This window comes from Ceratotherium simum, chromosome 11, assembly GCF_057802395.1.
Source record: "Ceratotherium simum simum isolate JZ-2026a chromosome 11, ASM5780239v1, whole genome shotgun sequence".
NCBI lineage: Eukaryota > Metazoa > Chordata > Mammalia > Perissodactyla > Rhinocerotidae > Ceratotherium > Ceratotherium simum.
In genome coordinates, this window is record NC_141910.1 from 46,820,954 (window position 1) to 46,843,866 (window position 22,913).

The following is a 22,913-nucleotide window of genomic DNA, read 5'->3' on the forward strand; positions in this document are numbered from 1 at the left end:
GTTGGGTCAAGGAAAGGGAATTTGAGGATGTTAAAAATATTAATTTTCCTCAATCCAAATTTCCTAGAACTCTAGGCGAACTTAAATCATCTTTGCAGTTCTTTTATTGGATGGTCTAAGTAATTGCCTGAAATGTCCAGGAATAAAAGGAATTATTGCACCCGAACAATGAAAGTTTCTGATACAGACATGAAGCCAAAGCTTATTTATTTACGTATGGATCATTGGAAACAATTATCTCCTTACCTCAGCAGTGAGCTAGTTCAGTGACTATGGCTTACTCAGGAATTTCTCATGCTTTGTTAACAAGCCATTAGCACCATTACCAGTTCATTAGTTCTGACTTTGAAAAATACTTCCTCAAACCTCACTATTGTTCAAAAGGGTTGTAATCACAATGGGATATTTGAGCATATCCAGATTGGGAAATAAACACCCCCAAACCAGGCATGGTGGGGAATATGTTTATAGAGATGCTCCACTATATGAATAACTTTAACAGATCCTGAAAATGATCTAAGATAAGGTTGCATATACAAATAGGAATGTTATAATGGCTTAATTTAAATTTTTTTTTTCCTGAGCTATTCCAGCTCAATTCTCATATTCTGTGTTTTTGTTGATGATGATGATGGTGGTGATATTTTAAGCTCCTTCATGTTCTTTAATTTAATCTTTAATTTTCTTGAAAGTAAAGATGAATAGTTGAAATAATCCTTTTCAAATCACTCTTCTTTATCTGCTATTGACTTTTCATGTTGCTTCCTTCTCCTTCTCATTCTCCTCCTCCTCTTCCTCCTGCTTCTTCTGTATAGTAATCTTGTGTTACACATGCTTAGTGTTCACGTTAGTTTATGTACATTGCTCTTCTTTGAGTAGAATCAGTGCTATGCAGTCCAGACAACCAACAGAGGTTCAAGAATACAGGGTTAAGAGAGGAAGGTGATAAACTTGGGCTTGCCACTGTCTCAGTTAGGACCTCACTTTCTCATCATATCAACCTTGCCTCCTTGGCATTTCTACATTTTACATGAGCTCAGTGTGGTTTAGTCTGATGCCACAGCTTCAGAGGCTACTTGACGATGTGATGCTTATTTATCTCTGCTTAGCCGAAGAATTAACACTCACTTTCCTTCTTTCTTCCAACTTTTCTCATCTTGATGTCATTTCTCCTGGTTAGAACTCTGGGTTAGAGAAAATAAAAATACATATCTGTGCAGTCATCCTTTGGCCCAACTTTCATGGTATTTAATACAGGGCAATAAGTTACTATAGAGATACTCATGATGTTGCTTAATTCCTATAGATGTCTTTAGACTCTATTGATGAAAGCAAAAGATAGTTGGTAAGGTCTTTTGGGAAACATCTGTCCTCTATTCCAGTGCTAGGAATATATTAATCAGATCTGATTGTCCTCTTCAAACAGGACAAATTTATCCTTTATTGGACCCAAGTTCTACATTTTGTTATGGTTTGAAGTTTTTTTCATTTCATGGTTCTATTAGAGATGTTATTTATTTTCTATGTGGCTTGTCTTATATTTTTGACTAGGTTTCTGTGTGGTGACTTTAACCCACCAATTTTTACTTAAAGCCCACCAAAATAAGTAGTTAGCTGTCAAGTTATCTATTGGATACTTGAGACACAACGAGGAGACTTTCAATAAGTGGATATTAATTAAATTAAAAAATCAGCAGTTTGGCAAACTTTTTAGGGTCACCATGTCCTGGTGACTGAAACACACTGGTGCTGTCTCTTTTCTACTTTCTTTTGCACCTCAAGTATGATTTCCATATATCAGTGACAAAACCTGGGACTGAATTCACATGGGATCAAGTTACATTCATCCAACAAGAAGCAATATTTGTTAAGTATAACTGGTAAATAATTAAGAATATCTTATTAATATTATTATAGGTAATACCTTCATTATATGTTTCTTATTTATGTTTTCAAAGTTCTCTTAAGTTTTTGACATTTGATTCAATATTCCCCTGAGGTAGATAAGTAATTATTGCCATTTAAAAATCAGGAAACAGAGTCAAATAGTGTTAAAATTACATACACAAGGTCCCAGAACTGGTAGCCAAAATATTCATTTATTATATTCTTTTTGGGAATAATTAACCATCCATAAATAGAAATGATTTTTCTTTGTATTTTCTCCCAAGGATCTAATAGTTACTAGAGAAGTGATGAAAGATTAGAAAAGGAATTATCAAGATACCATGGAAATACTTAGTATTTGAAATCACATCAATATATTCTTTAAAAAAAATTATCTGTTGAACCTACTTGATAAATCTGTATCTAGACAACTTTAGTAACAATATTTAAGGAATAACGTTATGTATCATATGTAGGGAGAAGATTTCTAGTCAAAATTCAATAATGAATTATGTAAATGACAAATAATACACAGTTAAATAATTCATATAGATAAATATTGCAATATTTATATGAAATATTTTATTCTGTGATTTTATGTGTCACTATCAAATAACAAAATTACTTATATTGTTTTTCTAATGAACATTTTTATACTTTACCTATTTTGTTAATTTGAGGCTATGTTGTGTCCCTTATAAATGGTACAAGTATCCTGATTAACTTCAAAAATTGCTTCTAGCTTGTCTCCTGTTATCTGTTACTCTAATTGCAAAACAAACTTTTCATCTTACCTTTGATACTATCTAGTTTCTCATCAGTAGGAAGAAATTTGCATGAAAAGATATTCACCATGTAAATGCTTCCAAATTATTGCGAGGAGAAAATAGACCACTGAATCATTATTGAGCTCATTAGAGAAAGATGCTATGTAAGTGCAAAATATTATCATTTTGTCTGACAGATACCATTAGTTCATTATGAAGTATAGCATTCAACTATCTACAACATGAAACAGAAATGAGGCGCTTTGTTAAGTCCTGCTAAAGTGTTATTCTGAAATTACTTTTTAAATTTATCTGCCACTACATTTTTGTCATTAAGGAAAGAATGGGCTTCACTTAATTCAAAAAATTCATTATTTCCATTCTGGATAAGCTGATTAGAAGGCATGAACAGCACAGTGAATAGCAGCTTCCTTTGAATATAACTTCTCTGGCTCTGTAAGTGTTACAGTCATGATAAAAGTCAGGGATTACGGTATGTTTTACATGAAATGATACATTATTAGTAATAAGTAGACTGTGTAAAATTAAGAATGATGGATGTATATTGTTAATTGCTAGGAGAACCATTATTTTTTAAGTGAAAAAAAAATAAGTAAAATACCAACAAAAAATAAAATAGAATTCCAAAAAAAATTCAAATACTAAAAAAGAAAAAGAGTAGGAAATAAAGAATAGAAAACAGAGAGGATGAGTGGGAAAAAATAAATTATAAACCTAAATCTAAACATATCAATAATTACATTAAATGTTAATGCTCAAAACTCACCAATTAAAAGTTAAAGATGCCAGAACGGATAACTTTGAAAAAGGAGAATCTATGTGCTGTTCATAAATGCATGTGAGTTGATGACAAATGGATAAAAAATATAAGGCAAAGATAAAACAAAAGAATATTGAAGCAATTATATTAATATCCTCCATGAAAATAGATAAAAAGAATCCTTACCAAATTACTAGCAAAATGAACCTAAGGATCTACAAAACGATAAAACATCATGACTAAATGGAATTTTTCCCAGGAATGCAAAAATTGTTTAGCACCCAAAAGTCAATGAAAGTATTAAATCATGTTAATAGAAAAAAGGAGAAAAAAATCCAGATCATTTCAATTGATGAGGAATAAACATTTGGCAAAATTCAATACTCTTTCATGATAAAATTTCCTATTAACAAGGAATAGAAGTGAACTTTCACAACCTTATTAAGGGCACCTGTAAAATGCCTACAACCAACACCATATTCAATCCTGAAAGGCTCAATGCTTTTTAGCTATGATCAAGAATGCCCGTTTTCACCACTTTTATTTAACATTATACTGAACTTCCTAATAAATCCAATAACAAAAGAAAAAGAAATAAACGACATACAATTGGAGAAGAAGAAGTAAAACTCTCCTTATTTACAGATGAATTTTCATGCATGTAGAAAATCCTAAGAAATCCAAAACAAAGATATTAGAACCAATAAATGAATTTAGTAAGGTTTCAGAATGTAATGTGAATATACAAAAATCATTTATATTTCTTTATACTTGGAACAATTACAAAATTAAAATTAAGATTCACAATAGCATCAAAAATTTTAGCAATAAATTTAGATATTCAGGAGTTGAGAGTTAAAGCTGAAGACTACAAAATAATGGAAAAGGAAATTAACTAAAACAAATAAATGGGATGATGTCCCATTTTCATGTATTGGAAGACTCACTGTTACTAAGATAAAAATACTTCCTAAATCGATTTATAGACCCGATTTACTCTGAATCACGGAACGTATGGAAAACCTATTCTTGAGACCATTTCATAACCTCGTGCTGACACCATCCTTCCCATCATCCACATTCAGAAATGGAGCTGTCCTACAGTAGAACTGAGACCTTGCGGGCAGCAGCAGCTGTGGTGTCCTCTGAAGCACTGATAGAAGGCTCTGAAGGAAGTAACAACTTTTTGCATTTGTTGGCTAATCCTTACTTGAGCATCCTAAGCAGTTGCAGTAATCATAATTATAAGGAATATTTGAATAGTACTTTCTAATTTGAAGATCACATACACAAGCATTATTTTATTTGATGGTTGTATATGCCACTTGCCATGATTCTTCTGCTCTGAGTATTCTCCCTGGAGCTCTGCAAAGATGTAGCCTATCTGTATTAATGCACATGGCAGGAGATCATACAAATATATGACTATATGAGATTTGTCAAGACAAATGTTTCTTTTAATTTATTATTATTTCAGCCATAGCCTCTGTGCTTGGAAGAGTGATGGGCAAAGCTTGACCTTTTCCTTCTTCTCAAGGAGGACATAGTCTTGCTAGAGAAACTAACATAATTTAAATAACACTAACAAACATGTAAATACTAATTAAATAATATTTCTAAAAGTAGTGACATAGTCAGAATCATCAAGGAACTGATCTCTGAAAAAGTAAAACTCTATCTGAGATTTAAACATGATCAGAAGTTAATTAGACAAAGAAGAGATGGAAGTATATTCTGGCCAGAGAACATATACAACAGCCCTGTGGCATAAGTGATCAACATAGCATTATGAAATTGATAGAAGGCCACAGTGGCTGAAGCAGGGTGAGGCAGAAGAGCATAGGCAAAAATGAGAATTAAGTTGGTAACAATTCATACAGGAATTTACAGTGCATATTAAGATGTTTTTTCCATTATCCTTTGTGATGATGAATCATTAAGGATTTCAAGTATGGGAACCATTTGACTGGAGTTATGTTTCAGAAAAACCAGTTCTGGATGGGTTGTAGAGAAGTAAATTGATGGGGAAAGACGTAGACAGAGGTATAGAACTGTAAGACGTATTGCATTATTCCAGCAGTATGTGAATGTAGTGGTACTAGAATGGAGAGAAGAGCAGGTCAAGAGATAGTTAGAGGTGGTCAAGCCAAGGCAGAGTTAGGAAATGTTTTTCGGAGATAGAATTCATGGGAATCAACATAGCACTGGGTTTGGGAGATGTGACAGAGATAGACAATGATGAAGGGCACTGCATTGAGAAGAAGGAAGGTTTCTCAAAGTTGTCATTCAACAGCAGCAACAAGACTGTTTCACTGAGTGATAAAATCTAACCACCATCAGAATACCAACTATTGCTCCTAAGCAAACTTCAAAATAAGGATCACTTCATTATTTGCATCTTGTGCCAGGCTGTTCTATTTTCTTGACCTCTGATAGGTGAAAATCAGAGGTCAAAAGCACTGACCTTATTTCCTAACAGCAAAATGCACTCTTCCTCAGTAGAAAGTCAGGTTAATGAAGAAAAAAGAAATTCTCTGTCTTTTTTGCTTAATTATCCTCAACATCTAAACCAGAGACTGGCCCATAGCAGGTACTCAATAAACATCTGTTGAAATAAAGATGACTACTCCTTGAATGTGTTCTCAGTGACCACACATTCTTGTTTGCTCCTAGATAAAACAAGTGAGAAAGTAAGACAACTGACCAAAAATTGGGATTTCTTTTAAAGCCCCATGGGTCATTCCGATGGATAATAATACTGAATGACAAAAACAAGTGTGAATATTTTCACTGACTTTATCTAAAATCAAAGCTATAGTGATTTGATATACTAGTCTAATTGGATTGGAAGGGTAAAACATTGTTTTCGATTACTTACTTTCTGAAAATGTTCTGAAGTATTTCATATTTCAGTTTCAGAAACTGTTGTGTGTAATACTGCAAAACTTTATTAATTTCAGTTGTGCTAGATATTTTTTCAACGCCCATCCTATCAAAGTAGCAAATCTGATGCATGATCATGTAAATGAGTGTACTGGGTTGAATAATATCTCCCAGAAATTCCTGTCCACTGGAACCTGTGAATGTGACCTTATTTGGAAATAGAGTCTCTGCAGATGTAATCAAATTAAGATGAAGTCATACTGGAGTAGAGCGGGCCCAAATCCACTGACTGACATTCTTATAAAAGGAGGGAGATTTGGACACAGACACACAAGAAGAATGCCATGTGATGATGGAGGCAGAGATTGGAGTAACTCTCTACAAACCTAGGAACACCAAGGATTGCTGACAACCATCAGAAAGAAGAAGAGGGCAAGGAAAGAATTCTCCCCAGAGACTTTGGAGGGAGCATGTAACAGCTGGCCACTTGATTATTTCAGACTTCTGGCCTCCTAGTCTGTGAAAGAATGAATTTATGTCGTTTCAAGCTACCATGTTTGTTGTACTTTGTTATGGCAGCAATAGGAAATTAATATAATGAGTGAAGCTGAATTGCCTGTCTAGAGATTATGCTTATGACTCATTCCTCATATTGATACCACAATGAACTAAATAAAAGTTTTGTTACTGTGTTTGAAAGTGGCATAAAGAAGATATCCTATTGGCATTCTTGTTAAAGATCACTTGACCATCTATGTGTGAATTTATTTATAGGCTCTCTTTTCTGTTCCATTCCTCTATGTGTCTGTCTTCATGCCAGTACCATACTGTTTTGATTACTACAGCTTTGTAATATATTTTGAAATCAGGAAGTGTGATGCCTCCAACCTTGTTCTTCTTTCTCAAGGTTAATTTGGCTATTTGTGATCTTTTGTGGTTCCATATGAATTTCACAACTTTTTCTATTTCTATAAAAATTGCGACTGAGATTCTGATAGGGATTGTAATGAATGTGTTGATTGTTTTGGTTAGCATAGACATTTTAACAATGTTAAGTCTTCCAATCCATGAACACTAGATGCCGTTCTATTTGTTTGAGTCTTCTTTAATTTCTTTCATCAATATTTTGTACTTTTTAGTGTACAAGTTTTTCATCTCATTTAAATTTATTTCTAAGTATTTTATTCTTTTTGATGTTATTGTAAATGTTATTGGTTTCCTAATTTCCTTTTCACGTAGTTCATTGTTTGTGTATAAAAATGCAACTGATTTTTCTACGTTGATTTTGTATACCGCGATTTTATTGAATTCGTTTATTTGTACTAACAGTTTTCTTTAATGGAGTCTTTAGGGTTTTCTATGTATAAAACCATGTCATCTTCAAACAGAGACAATTTTAATTTTTCCTTTCTGATTTGGATGTCTTTTGTTTCTTTTCCTTTCCTACTTGCTCAGGCTAGGATTTCCAGTACTATGTTGAATAGAAGTAGTGAGAATAGGCATCTTTGCCTTGTTCCTGATCTTAGAGGAAAAAGTTTCAGAATTAAGAAGCAGGAAACAGCAAGTGTTGGAGAGGATGTGGAGAGAACGGAACTCTCAAACACTGCTGATGGGAGTGCAAACTGTTGCAGCCACTATGGAAAACAGTATGGTGATTCACCAAAAAATTAAGGATAGAACTCCCATACAATCCAGCTATTCCACTGCTGGGTATTTATCCAAAGAACATGAAAACACCAATGCGTAAAGATACATGCACCCCTGTGTTCATTTCAGCATTATTCACAGTAGCCAAGCCTTGGAAGCAACCTAAGTGCCCATCAAGGGATGAATGGAGGAAGAAGATGTGGTATATATACACAACGGATGTGGTATATATACACAACAGAATATTACTCAGCCATAAGAAGCAATGAAATTCAGCCATTTGTGACAGGACATTGAGGGTATTATGCTAAGCGAAATAAGTCAGAGGGAGAAGGTCAAATATTGTATGATCTCTCTCATAAGTAGAAGATAAAAACAACAACAAACAGACATATAGAGACAGAGATTGGATTGGTGGTTACCAGAGGGGAGGAGGGGAAGAAGGAGGGTGAAAGGGATGATTAGGCACATGTGTGTGGTGATTGATTGTAATTCGTATTTGGGTGGTAAACATGATGTAATCATTGCAGAAATAGAAGTATAATGATGTACACCTGAAATTTATGCACTGTGACAAACCAATGTTACTGCAAAAAAAAAAAAATTAATTAAAAATTAAAAAAAAAAAGAATACACAATGGGGAAAGTCTCTTCAGGAAATGATGTTGGGAAAACTGAATATCCACATATAAAATAATAAAGTTAGATCCTGATCTTACTCTATACCCAAAAATCAACTCAAAATGGATTAAAGACTCAAATGTAAAACCTGGACCAATACAACTCCTAGAAGAAAAAAGATGGGAAAATCTTCATAGTGTTAGATTTGGCAATGTTTTCATGAATATGACACCAAAAGTACAGACAACAAAAGAAAAATAGACAAGTGATACTGCATCAAACTAAAAGTCTTCTGCACCTTAAAGGAAACAATCAACAGAGTGAAAAGGCAAACTAGAGAATAGAAGAAAATATTTTAACTGATAAGGGTTAACCTCCAAAATGTATAAGAAACTCCTACAGCTCAATAGCAAAAAAGAAAACTAATAAGCCACTTTAAAAAATGGGCTAAGGACTTGAATAGACATTTCTCCAAAGAAGACTTACAAATGACCATCAGGTATATGAAAACATGCACATCAATAATCATCAGGGAAATGTAAATCAAAACCACAATGAGATATCAATTCACACCTGTAAGGAAGGCTATCATCAAAAAAAAATAAAATAAAAATAAGACAATAAGTGTTGGTGAGAATGTGGAGTAATTGGAGCCTTTGTACACTGTTGTTGGGAATGTAAAATGATGTAGCTGCTACAGAAAACAGTATGGAGGTTCCCCAAAAATTAAAAATAGAAATACCGTATGATTCCACAATCCCCACTTTGGGTATTATTCTAAAGAATTGAGATCAGGATCTCAAAGAGATATCAGCACTCCTATGTTCATTGCAGCACTATTCACAGTAATCAAGATTTAGAAAAACCCGAGCGTCCATCAACAGATGAATGGATAAGGAAAATGTGGTATATGCAAACAATGGAATAGTATTCAGCCCTAAAAAAGAAGGAAATTCTGCATTATGCAACAACATGAATTAACTTTGAGGACATTATGCTAAGTGAAATAAGCTAGTCAAACAAAGACAAATATTGCATGATTCCATTTAGATGAGGTATCTAAAATAGTCAAATTCGTAGAATCAAAGAGAGGAATGGTGATCACCAGGGGCTAGGAGAAGGGGAAATAAAGAGTTACTAATCAATGGACATAAAATTTCAGTTGAGCAGGATGAATAAGTTCTAGAAATCTGCTGTGCAACATTGTGCTTTATACACTTATTGTTTTATACACTTAAAATATTTTTAAGAGAATAGATCTCATATTAAGTGTTCTTACCACAATAAGATACAATTTTTTTAAAAGCGAGAAAAAGACACTCTCCTAGTAGTAGCATGGACTGCAGAAAGCTAAAATCCTGTTCTTATGCTGGTCAGGAGTCAAGTTTTCTCTTTCTTTTCCTCAAAAATATGATCAAAGACTTTTGTCCATAATATGAAAGAAAATAACATGTGCCTTGTTCAAGCAATGCTTAATTTATGTATTAAGCAAAATAGATTTCACAAGTATGATTATCTGCATAAAGAAGAGATAAAGAAATTCTGGTTGAGTCTGGTGGACACTTGGGTTGACTGATGATGAAAGAGCCAACATGTTGAGGACTGATTTGTCCATAAGATAGTATTGCCTTGGCTAAGCTCAGGGTCTGACTACATTTTTCTACACTCCTCTTTTCTGCTGTTTCGGTGTACATACATCATCAACTTCTCAGTCAACCCACTGAGGCTATACTGCTAAAACAGCAGCACAATTATTCTTCTAAATGATTTCATTGATTTATTTTGACAAAGAATGACTTTTTAACTCAAATGCAATTCTTGGTTTCTGAAATCTTCATGTCAAAGAAAAAAAAAAAATCTAGAGGGGAGGCAAATGAGCTTCCCATAGAGAAAGTTTGAAGAACAGTGCGCATTCATTTTCCCAAATGCCATATGCTCTGTGGATTTGGTCTGCAGTCTGGAGCTGAGGGTTATAATGGCCCCTGCTGGGTAAAACATCCGTTAAGAACAGACATTTGTTGGTGTGCAGCTGAGGAATGCAGACACTTGGCACTCACAGAGCACAGTCTGAAATAACAGTGAACGTGTTTTAGCAAAGAAAAAGAAAGAAATATCTTGGCCAGTCTTCAGCATTATGCAAAAAGTAGTTTCAGCCTTTGGAATTATGTTATCATTAAGGAGATTCTAAATGATTATTTTGTTCCTGACCACCCCTTGCCCTTCTCTCTCGTAGATGTTTTTGTTGTGAAAGTGCTTCCATTTTGTGGTTACATGTTTACAGAAAGAGGTTAGAAAATTAACTGATGCTATAAATTTAAAAACAAATTGGTGGGTAATCATTCACACTCGAGCCCCTATTACCTGAATTCCACCTACCGTGGATTCTTCCCTCTCAGCCATATTCTGAGATATCGATAAATTTTACGTGTTAGGTTTAAAGAGATTTCTGTGACATTTTATTTCTGTTTGCTGGCAGACTTGACTCTGTGTGTCAAAGACTACTGGGCGTTTTTTGGAGAAGTGTTGGCAGATAGGATTCCTCCTCATCTTACAGTGAATACTCATGGAATATCAAAATGCATGCAAGTCTTACTCTTTCTTGATTAAAGCTCCTAAGGTCATATGAAAATATAATTATACTACTGAGAATTGCTGGTGGCACATGAAATACCTATCATGGGCAAGTGGTTCTCAAGGTGTGGCCCCTTTCAAGGGTTCATAAAATCTACCATTCTTTCATAATAATGTTAAGACATTATTTCACTCTTATTCTTTCGTAAGTGTATGATGGAGTTTTCCAGAAGCTACATGATGTGTCATATTGCAACAGATTGAATGTAAAAGTTTATTTCCACTCTTTTCTCTTTCCCCTGGCTTCCTCTCTCCCTCTCATCTCATTCAGAGCAAGAGTGCTGCTTACTCGGAGCTCTTTGATTCTGAAGCGCTAATGGGATAAGAGTGGAGAGCAAAGAAACGGAGCATTTCTCTGGATCAGTTCTCCAGCTCTGTCTCCAACATAACAAGAGGGCAGGGGGCTCAGGGAAAGAACTCTTTCTAGGAACGATGCATATTCTGGAGATAGAGATCTCATATCTGAGCATATCTCAGAAAGTTGAGCATATAGTTTTAAGTTAAGGAGACCAAGATACCCTAATGGGAAACACAGCACGATATGCTGGTACTAACTTTTAACGTTTCATAACAAGTTTCTTATCAGAATGGCTAAGCAAACATGGTTTCACATACAAATACCAGAAGCCAGATTGTGATAGAGACCGAGAGAGGCAGAAAGGTGAAGGATGAGGGATATTTTGGTGACATTATGCTCATCTAGGGAAAGCTGCCAGAAGGAAACTCTAAGTAGCCTTAGGGCAACATAGGGCAGGGACAGGGCAATGGGAGACAGGGCACAAAACAATTTAAAACAATCGCCATTCTGCTTAGATTCTATAGTCCTACTCTCACATGAGTTTACATGTTTGTGAATCGTTATGAAATTGTATGTACTATCTAATAAAGGGATAATCTGGAGAGATGTTAGTATTTACAAATTCATTATCTGAGTTAATCGTTAACATAGGACTTTGTGCTAATGACATATCCTCTCTAGACTTCAGTATTTTCTTTGAAATAAGGACAAAACTATTTGTCCCAACTAACTCAGACAGTGGTTATAGGCATGAAATTAGAAATATCAAAGTGCTTCCTATGCCTTAGGGCATTGTAAAAATGTAAGACAGTATCATTACTTTCCCATTGCTTTTTACCAGAAGTGCATTTCACATTTCATACCTTTATCGAATATTTCTTACTAGAAGGTACATGTACAATTACATTAGGCTTTTAAATTTTTATTTTAGATCTTTATTCAGTGATTATAGGGTCCTTCATAAGCTATAGAAACGGCAATTCTAACCTAAATGATGAAATGGTTTATAGTGTCATTATTTCTACAGTATTATATTCTCTACCACAAATTTGTGTTTTTTCTCTTAGTGGGTGTTAAGGTGATTCATTCATCTGGTTTAAATATTTTAAAACTTATTTACTGAGGTATATCTCATACTGAAAAAGTGCAAATTTTAAGTAAATCTAATTTTTCCATATGTACTCACCTATATAATTGTCACTCAAATCAAGAATTAGAACCGAGGGGACAGAAAGATCCTTTCTGCCCCCTCCCAGCAGTAGCCTCAAAGATAAACACTATCTAATCAAGATAATATGTTTCAAAATATCAGATTTATTTATGATAAAAATATAGACTTATTTATGTTAATCAGATTCCCTGATGAATAATTGTGTGTACCACATATGTCAATGAACAAAACCATCCAAAAAGCATCTGTAATTGGCTCTGTTTTAGATTAAATCTGCAATTTTTTTGAAGTATGAATTTATCTATCTAGATCTGTTTTCGTATCAACTTATTTATCTATTTAGTTAGAGAAAAAGTAGCATAGCCCATTTTTAGCAAACTTAGAATGTAGAAAGAGTAACAAGACTAACACACATTAAACCAGAAGAATGCTGCATTTTTGCATTGTCCATCCATTAGGTGAACGAATACATTTTGAGTATATTCAGGTGCCAGTATTTAAATGCTGAAGTATTTTTACCAACAGTAGATGTTGATTCGGAGGAGACAGACATAGATAAAACTTTGAGGAACAGAAGACTATCTATCACCCATAGACAAGTGAATGTTGCCTTGAGATTTGAAAGTTTGCTCAAATTTGGGGAGGCAAAGCATAGAACATTTAAGAGTCAAGGAGAATTAAAATAGATACAGAAGCAGTATGAGTTTATGAAATAGCATAAATATGAAATAGTATATGAAATAAAAAGTATATGAAAGAAAACTGAATAGGTAGAAGTGGACAAAATATGCTGAGTAATCATGAAAATTAATGTTGCAGAGATATAAACAGATAACTTGAAGAAGACTTTGAAAGTAACAGGGATTTTGAATGGTGGAAAACTGAGAGCTGCTGAAGGATTTTGAGCAGGGCTTAAGGAAGCTGGATGGGTGGAGGCCAAGGATGGAGTCTGGAGCTGAGGCCTTTGCAGAGATCTTCTCTGAAATGGGTGTTCTGGCAGTAGAACTGAGAGGAAGGTATGGAAGGAAAATCAGCAGTGTGACGTGGTGATAGATACTAACTAGACTATCATGGAGAAGGCTGAATCAAAAGTGATGCCAAGGTTTTGCATCTGGCTGGCTGGAATCATGGACTTCCCTCAGAAGAAAGGAAGAGGGGGAAGGTGAACTAGTTTGTGTGAAGAAAGGTTGATGGAATACAAACTTGCATGTCCTCCATCATTTTGAAGTCATGTGATTGGAGCTCCTGTGAGAGGATAAAACTAGAGTTACAAATTGGGTAATTATCAGAAGAGAAGTTGTGAGTGACACTAGGACAAAGTTTACCAGGAGGGGGCATTGGAGTGATAATAGGTAGAGATGGATGTAACAGAGGATGCTAGCAAATGTTTTATTTTAAAAGGGCAGATAGGACTGAGGGATAAAAATCCCAGAAGAGTAGGGCAAAAGGTTTTACCTCAAGGAAAGTCACATCATTCAGAGCAGGCAGACTTGAAGACCAGATTTTCAGAGTGAGCAAGACAGATGCTCCTGAGTTAAAGGTGCTCCCAAAACAGAAAGCTGTTCTGATGCTAGAACAGTGTGCTCCTCGGTCTTCTTTATTTTCCATGCTATGGGGAAGTGTTAAAGTCTTGAGGTATGCAGTAGACCAAAGAGGGGAGAAAAAGTACCCAATTAGATCAGTTTGCTTCTGGCTAAATCAGAGTAAGAAGGAGGGAGGGAAGAACTTCTCTTAGAAGTGATATTTGGGGCCGGACCCGTGGCTTAGTGGTTAAGTGCGCGCGCTCCGCTGCTGGCAGCCCAGGTTTGGATCCCAGGTGCGCACCTACACGCTGCTTCTCCGGCCATGCTGAGGCCGCATCCCACATACAGCAACTAGAAGGATGTGCAGCTATGACATACAACTATCTACTGGGGCTTTGGGGGGAAAATAAATAAATAAATAAAATCTTAAAAAAAATAAAAAAGAAGTGATATTTGAAAATATGATAATGAACGGGTTTTCCAAATGGAGGAGTAAATACAGAGCAAAGAATACAAGACTAAGAACTTTCTTGGTCAAAGAAACTGTTGACCTGAGTAACGACCACAACAGGGCATGTTAGAATATAAACAGCTTCAGGGATGGCTGAAAACGTGAAAAAATTACTGGAAGTATAACGTTATAGAATAAAAATTACAATAGTAGTTAATATATGGCACACTTACTGCGTGCTAGACACTCTTCTAGAATTTTACACGAAGTCAATTATTCCAACAAGAGGAGGCATTACTATTCTAACTTTATAGGTGAGGAAAAATTAAGCACAGGAAGACTAAGTGATGAGACAGAAGTCACACAGATAAGAAGTTGCAGAACCAGGATATGAATCAGGAAACTTGACTCTATACTAAACAGAAATTGCGAAAAGTAATAGGTAAGAATGTTATATAAAGCTCAGATGATAAGGAGAATGTGTTCAACTATAGGCCATATTTATTAATTACATAAGGCCATTATGTTTGTCAATAAGTAAATCTTAAAGACAATGAAAGAAAGAGTTTCAGAGATCTGAGGACAGAAGTTAGTTTTTAAAGGGGAAGCTTGAGAGTTGCTGGGTGAAAAAATGCAACCTAGAAATTATGGAAGTACTTTCTCGATCTGTAAAGAAAAAGACTCTTTAATATTGGACGCCCCCCAACTCAACAGGCAGATCAATGAGAAGGCTACTCTGCAAATCTAGATGAAAGCCCAAGGCCAAAACTGAAAACTAGCTGCTGACCCTGCCCGCAGGCAGCTGACTAACTGAAGTGTAAGTGGAACCAGTTCCTCCTCAAACTTAAACACTAAGAAAGTAATGTAGGGCCGGCCCCGTGGCTTAGCGGTTAAGTGCGTGCTCTCCGCTGCCGGCGGCCCGGGTTCGGATCCCGGGTGCGCGCCGAGGCACCACTCCTCCAGCCATGCTGAGGCCGCATCCCACATACAGCAACTAGAAGGATGTGCAGCTATGACCTACAACTATGTACTGGGGCTTTGGGGGAAAAATAAATAAATAAAATCTTTAAAAAAAAAAAAAAAAAGAAAGTAATGTAAAATTACCGCCTTGTGGCAGACCCTACTAGCTTCTAATTCGATATCCATTAATTAACCCCTTACTTTTTTTACCAAAGGGAACCAATTTCTCCCCCATGGCAAACCTTTTTTTTAAAAAAAATTTTAAATTGTGGGAAAATACACTTATAAAATTTGCCATTGTAACCATTCGTAAGTGTACAGTTAAGTGACATTGAGTGTTATTGACACTGTTATGCCACACGTCTCCAGAACTCTTTTCATTTTGCATAACTGAAACTCTGTGTCCATTAAACAGCAACTCCCCGGTCCCCCTCACCCCCAGCCCCTAGCAAACACCATTCTGCTTTCTGTTGCTATGAATTTGACTGTTCTAGGTATCTCATGTAAGCGGAATCATACAGGCTTTGTCTTTTTGTGACTGGCTTATTTCACTTAACGTAATGTTTTCAATGTACATCCATGTTGTAGCATGTGTCAGGATTTCCTTTTTTGAAAGGCAGAGTAATATTCTATTGTATGTATATGCCACATTTTGTTTATCCATTGATGAATACTTTGGTTGCTTCCACCTTTTGGCTATTAGGAATAATCTTGCTATGAACATAGGTGTATAAATATCTCTTTGAGATCCTGCTTTTAATTCTTTTGGGTATATACTGAGAAGTGGAATTGCTGGATTATATGGTAATTCTACGTTCAATTTTGTGAGGAACCACCATACTGTTTTCAAAAGGACCCAATTTTGTTTGGGATTACAACGGAACCACGGGAAAAAGCAAGGCGTTATTAACATGAGATTTAGTGCAATGTTTACCTCTTGGGGAGAGACAGGAACATAATATTCTAGTTCATTCATTGGGCATAGTTCATTTATTATCATTTATATATTTTATATTTATATTTTATCATACTTCACTTAATTATATGATGTGTATTCTTTTGCATATGTCAAATATTACAATTTTTTAAAAAGTACTTGCTAAAATGATGCATGCAGAAAGAAACAAAAAAAGGGAGAAAAATCCATGGAAAGTCTGAAAGGTAAGGCCTGGCCTGGGTCCTGGCCTTCCAGTTTCAATTCCTAAGTGATCTTAGTGCATTTTATCTCTGTTCCTGAACATGTGTGAGATTGCCTGTTGTGCTTTTTTTTAATCCCTCCCTTTCTTAATCTAGTTTGAGTGCTCTCTATTATTTCTGTTTCCTATTTATGATATTGAATCCTTTGTATATATCACTGGATTAGTTTGCTAATACTTTTTGCATCACTGTTGAAGAGAGAGATTGATCTAAAATTTTCCTGTCTTGAGTTATCCTTATCAGATTTTGCTATTGAGGTTGTGCTGTCCTCCTAGAAAAAATTAGAGCATATTTCCTCCTTTTCTATTCCAAAGAAGAGTTTGGGAAAGTATGTTTGGAAGAATTCATCAGTGAAGACATCTGGACTTGGTAAGGAATTTGTGATAAGTTTTTAATTATAGATTCAAATTATTTAATAGATATTATTAGACTTTCCCGAGTTTCTATTTATTTTGATATTTTTGGTGATTTTTTTTGAAAAAGCAATTTGTCCATTCTATATAATTTGTCAACTTTTTGGGTATAAAGTTGTTCATAATGGTGCCTCATTATCTTTTCAATGTCAGGAAGATCTGTAGCAATGGTCACATTTTTTTAACTCCTGATGCTAGCAACTCTATTTTTGCTATTTTTTTCTTGACTGTTGATTATTTTTGCAGGAGTTTTATCAGCTTTCTTGCTCAATTTATAAGGGCTTTCTTTAGATTAGTATTTTCATGGAATATTCTTTTCCTCCCTTTTACTTTCAACCTTTCAGCATCCTCATGTTTAATATATGTTTCTTCTAAGCAGTGTATAGTTTTTTTTTATTTGTATCTAATCTGATTATCTTTTATTTCACTTGCACTTATAGTTAGTTAACTGCAATGTGGTTGAGTTTATATTTATAATCTTACTATTTGAAGCACTTGCTTTCTTTTCCTTTTTCTCTCCATTCTTGCCTGCTTTATTTATTTATTTATTTTTTAATATTAGTTAAACATTAGTTAACTTTCTTTTCTTTTTATTTTTTTTAATTTTTTGTTTATTGCAGTAACATTGGTTTATAACATTGTAAAAATTTCAGGTGTACATCATTGTACTTCTATTTCTGCATAGATTACATCATGTTCACCACCAAAATTTTTATTAATTAAAATTTTTTCTCCAATCTTCTCTCTATAACCTTCTAAAAAATACATTCTTTACTATTGATTTAGTGGTTTTCCGAGAAATGACAATCTGTGTCATTGATGTGTTAAATTGATTTTTGCCATTTGTCACACAGAGAGAGGACTTCACAAAAATTTAACATTATTTACCATCATCCTGCTTTGTGTACCATTGCTGTCAGTTATTTTTATATTTAAATGATTTTATTTGAGGTTTAAATTGTCAATAATCATTTAGAGTTATCCATATATTTGTTCTTTCCAACGCTCTTTATTCCTCCCAGTTATTTGTTTAACCCAGCTTTCATAGATATTCTTGGTGAGAGGATAGCCCAACTCCAGCCCCTCTGTCACAGCCAGCAGTAGAACTGCTACAGGGAGGTGGTTGTTTTTATGTACATCCTCTACTAGATCAATGAAATCCTTCTTATTTACTAGTTTGTGAATATTTTTAATTATGAATGGGAGTCAAACTTCATCACCTTTTGGTATATCTGTTGAGATGCTTAAAGGCTGTTTTCTAAACTTTATTCTGTCAGGCTAAAACTTAGGCTCATAGCTTCCCTAGTATTAAACCACCCTTGCAGTTTTAGGATGCAACTAAATTATTACATAGTATTTTTTTCTAGACATAGCTAATTTCAGATTTTTTTTTTTTAAGTTTCTGTCCATATGCATGAATGAGATCAGCTGGTAATTTTCCTTTCAATTTCTCATGTGGTTATTGTCAAGCAAGTGGCATCTGTTGCCTGTTATCAGGAGTAAAAGTCCAAACACTTCTGCATACTGCATCTCGGTATCTGAGTTGCCAAGGAAAACACAAGGCAGTCAAGCACTAGATGGAACAATGCTTTACTCAGACAGAGAAGAGACAGAGCAAGACCGGCTTCATAGTGGGCAGCAGTCACCCACGGCCAGCGGGTCACTATAGGCATTTGATGCAGACGGTTGACCTATACACACCTCTCTTGTGCTGTAGCAGGAGGACCCCTTTCCCTTCCCACAGGGAACAGAGGTAGCAGTGGATTTCGCCAGGTGCCATATGCTGTCAATACTTCAGCAGAACAAAGGAGCACACATTGAGTCTGAAACAGGGAAAGATACTCCCGCACAAGATGATAAGTCCAGCACACGCTCTGAGGGCTCTTTAGTTCTTGGGAAGGAAGTGTCCCAGGCCCAAGGTCCTTTCTTATGCAACTCAGAGGGGCTTGAAAGACCGCACTACATAAGACTGCCTTTACCGACAGTTATCAGGGTTGTATTTGACTTATAGAAAGAAATGGGGAATGTTTCCTGTGTTTTCAATTCTGGTGAACTGTTTGCATAATACATCATATGTTCCTTAAAAGTTTAAGAAATTTGTTTTATAAATCGTCCAAATATTTTCCCATTGAGACATACGATTTTCATTCCATGATGCACTAATTATCACCTACTTTCCCCTACCTGAATAAAATGAGATCTTTAAAACTATTTAACTTCCCCATCTCTTCTCTTTCTTTCCCTCTACCCTTGATGAAAACTTTGGATTTTTCTTTTTACCTCCTTCTCTGGCCTCCAAACCTCCAATCCTAGTTCTGACTAAGATAGATTAGTACTTATTGGAAATTTCCTTATAATATGTGCCTTCTATAAGTGTCTTTTCTATTCATACATTGCTATTAATTTTCCAAAATTGCTAGTAGTCAGCAGAGAGAGCTTGAAAACATTCCTGACTGACTTCAAAACGTGGAGCCTTCCCGGTAACTGTCACGGCCTCTATACAATAAGGATAGTGAGGTTTACATTACAGAGTTCTTTGGAGGATTTTTTAAAATAGGGCACATGAAATATCTGTCACATAGTCATAAATCCTAAAATTTTCAAAGCAGGTCTGAAAGTTAAGTATTCTTATTAGACTGATTAAAGAAATGGAGAAATAAAGCTCAGCAAGGTTAAGACATTTCCTCAAAGACATAGAGTTAGTAACAGGCAGAGCTGGGATTCAAATCCAGGAGTACCTGTCTGAATCCAAAAGGAGGTTCTTAATCACAGTGTCCTGCATTTTCATATGGCTTACAGGGCTTGGTCCAGTTCTGTCACCCAGCAAGCCTACAGTAATGAGGATAGCCTGAATGGCTTGGTGACCTCTAAGCCAACATCAAGGCATCGCGAAAGAGAATCAGATATAACTTCAAACTATCTGGATTTAAGACTGACTAATTGTGGGGTTTTAACAAAAAAAAATGATGTCAGTTTCTTCATCAATAAAGTTTACCTATAAAGTCCAGATATTCCTTGAAATTTCTTCCTTAAATTTGTCATTCTCTTACCCTTTTCTGCAAAATGGGGACAGTAGTACTGAGCACATGCAGAGGTATAATAATTAAAAAGGGTTATGCAAAGGAAAATACTTGACATTTCTAGGCCATAAAAGCTTTCTTAATGAATGTTCCTGTTTGTCCATGAGGAACCCAGGGGCATCACAGGTCCTGAAAGCCTGAGAAGCAGAGGGAAGAGAGGAAGATAACAGTGAGAAGCTTGGTCTAGGGAGAGACACCTTCTGATTAGTGCTTGTTGCAGGGGAGGGAGCTAGGACAGAACTGGGTCATCAGCTCTGTGATCTCCAGTTCCTGTTCCCCATCCTCCAATTGGTCTAAAACAGTTAAATTTATATATATATATATAATGTGTATATGTTTACATTTTGCAAAATCATGAACAAATTGCAGCCTGATGAAATTCTAAAACATTGTTAGAAAAAAGCCCTTCGCTGTCTACACCTGTATATTACCTTCTAACAAAGTCAATAACCTCCCTTTTGAAATTACAGCACTCAGATGAACTGTTTCCTTTATCTGGTCTCATAAAGCTAACCGTACGCAAGTTAAAAAGTAGATCTCATTAAACCCAAAACAAACAATGGCTGTTGGCAGCTCTTTCTCCTTGTGTCATTCTTCCTGATTTATTTGATCTGTAAGACAGTCCAAGTTCTCTGGGAAAAGTCTAGCAAATCTAGGGAAGTAACATCTTCTAGTGCTTCAGATACCCTGTACCTCCAATTCCACTTCTTAGAGGAAACAATCTGACAAGCCCAGGTCAAAAGCTTTTTCAAATCAATGAAGACAAGAGGTCAAAACAGTGTTTGGAAACAATGGTATTACATCTGCACTTAAAATCCAAAAGCTTATGTGAAATTGCACATAAATGGGTTACACAGGAAGCCTTTATCGCTCTCTGCCTCACTGCCTGCTCTCCTGTTATTCCATTCTCAAATCGCTGCATCCAGGAGAAATGATTATAGTTTTTCACAGGAAGTGTTGTGCCTTCCTTATTTTTGTTTGAGGGGGAATCCATTTTCCATTCAGAATAGACTCAAGAATATTCCCTTAGCTATCATTATCCTTCTTCCTGCGTTATATTTCTGCATAGCACTTACAATTATCTAACATGCTATGTGTTACTGCTTGCTTGTATTTGTTATCTGTTCTTCTGCTGGAATGTAAGTTATGCAGCAGCCATGATTATTTTCTCTTTCTTGGTTGTTCTTTGATAGCCAGCATCTGGAAAAGGGCCAAATGCATAATAGGTACTAAAAAATGTGATGGATGAATGAATAGACAAATGTATCTATGAAGGGGCTTTCACTCTCTACTTAGTGTGGAGAAACAAGAAGCTTAGATCAGAATGTTTCTGCTCCTTCTTTTTAGTTTGTTGTATATATTTATGTTTAATTTGACTGTAAAGAAATTCACACAGTTCTCATTTCATGAATGCATTCAACCATTTGTTTAGTAAACACTTACTGAGCACCACTGGGCAATAATCATCCTCTCTCAAATGGCTCTTCTGCTGTCTTCATAAAAGGTTGAGTAAGGAATAGCCCCAAACATTATTATAGAGAAATATAGTCTCCTCTAGTTAAGCTTCTGATGCCCAGAGTGGGAAATCCAGCTAAGTAGCATCCCTACAGAACGTCATTTTGACAAGGGTTGTTTCTTAGAATGTTACATGAGGTACAAGTCTGATTAGTGAGAATCTGCTCAGTCAGTAGTGTGGCCATCTGACCAATTATGGCCACTGGATTATAAGCATAAACGTCATTAGGCAGTTTCCTGGAACTTTCCTTAAGAGACATCTGGAGTATACCTTTTGTCTTTTCTTAGTCTATCCTTCTCTTCTTCAGTCCTGTCCCTGGAACAGAGTGCCACCTGGACCACGAGGACCATGACTACACCTAAAGGTGATAGAAAGATGAGGATCGAAGGAGCCTGCATCTCTGAGGATGATTTGAGCACGTTCTCTATCCTAGTTCTGGACTACATAATGCTAGACTTTTGTAATAAAAGAGAAATAAACCTATATCTTGTTTAAAACTTTGTTACTTGGGGATTTTGTAATACCCATGAACAAAATTATTCCCAAAAAATACCGATTCAAATCCAAGCTCTGTCATTTATTAACTTTATGAACGTGCACATAAATTTAACACACGGTTCTCAGTTTTCTCATCTTTAAAATAAAGATAGAGTACCCAATATACAAACTTATTGTGAGGATTAAATAAGATAATTGATTTAAGAAAAAAAAATTTAGCATTGTATCTGATACCAAGTAAATATTCAATAAATAGTTGCAATTGATTTAAGAAAAAAACATTTAGCATTGTATCTGATACAAAGTAAATATTCAATAAATAGTTGCTGATATTTTTATTGCAGATATAATAATACCTATATCTCGTGGCTTGAATGAAGACTAGGGAAATTTTTTCAGGTTCCTAGTAAAAAAATATATACTGTTTATTTTCTTTTAAAGCATGTATGCTGTCTTTATATCTGAGAGGATTACAGGATCCATTGTACTGGAGCAAAAATTAGAAGATTTTATAGTTCATAACAGAAATGACTCTCTCTAGCAATTACCAATCTTATCCAGACTCAAGTCACATGATGAAGAAAAGAAC

The 22,913-nt window shown here is 35.3% G+C and overlaps 1 long non-coding RNA gene across 1 annotated transcript in view; it reads left to right on the forward strand.

Moving 5' to 3' along the window:
- Positions 1-22,302, forward strand: part of LOC147915994 (uncharacterized) — a 160,351-nt gene extending 138,049 nt beyond the window's left edge. The window contains exon 3 of the long non-coding RNA XR_015553579.1: positions 22,134-22,302. This is a non-coding gene — a long non-coding RNA (uncharacterized LOC147915994). The remainder of the gene's footprint in view (positions 1-22,133) is intronic.
- The last annotated feature ends 611 nt before the right edge of the window (positions 22,303-22,913 follow it).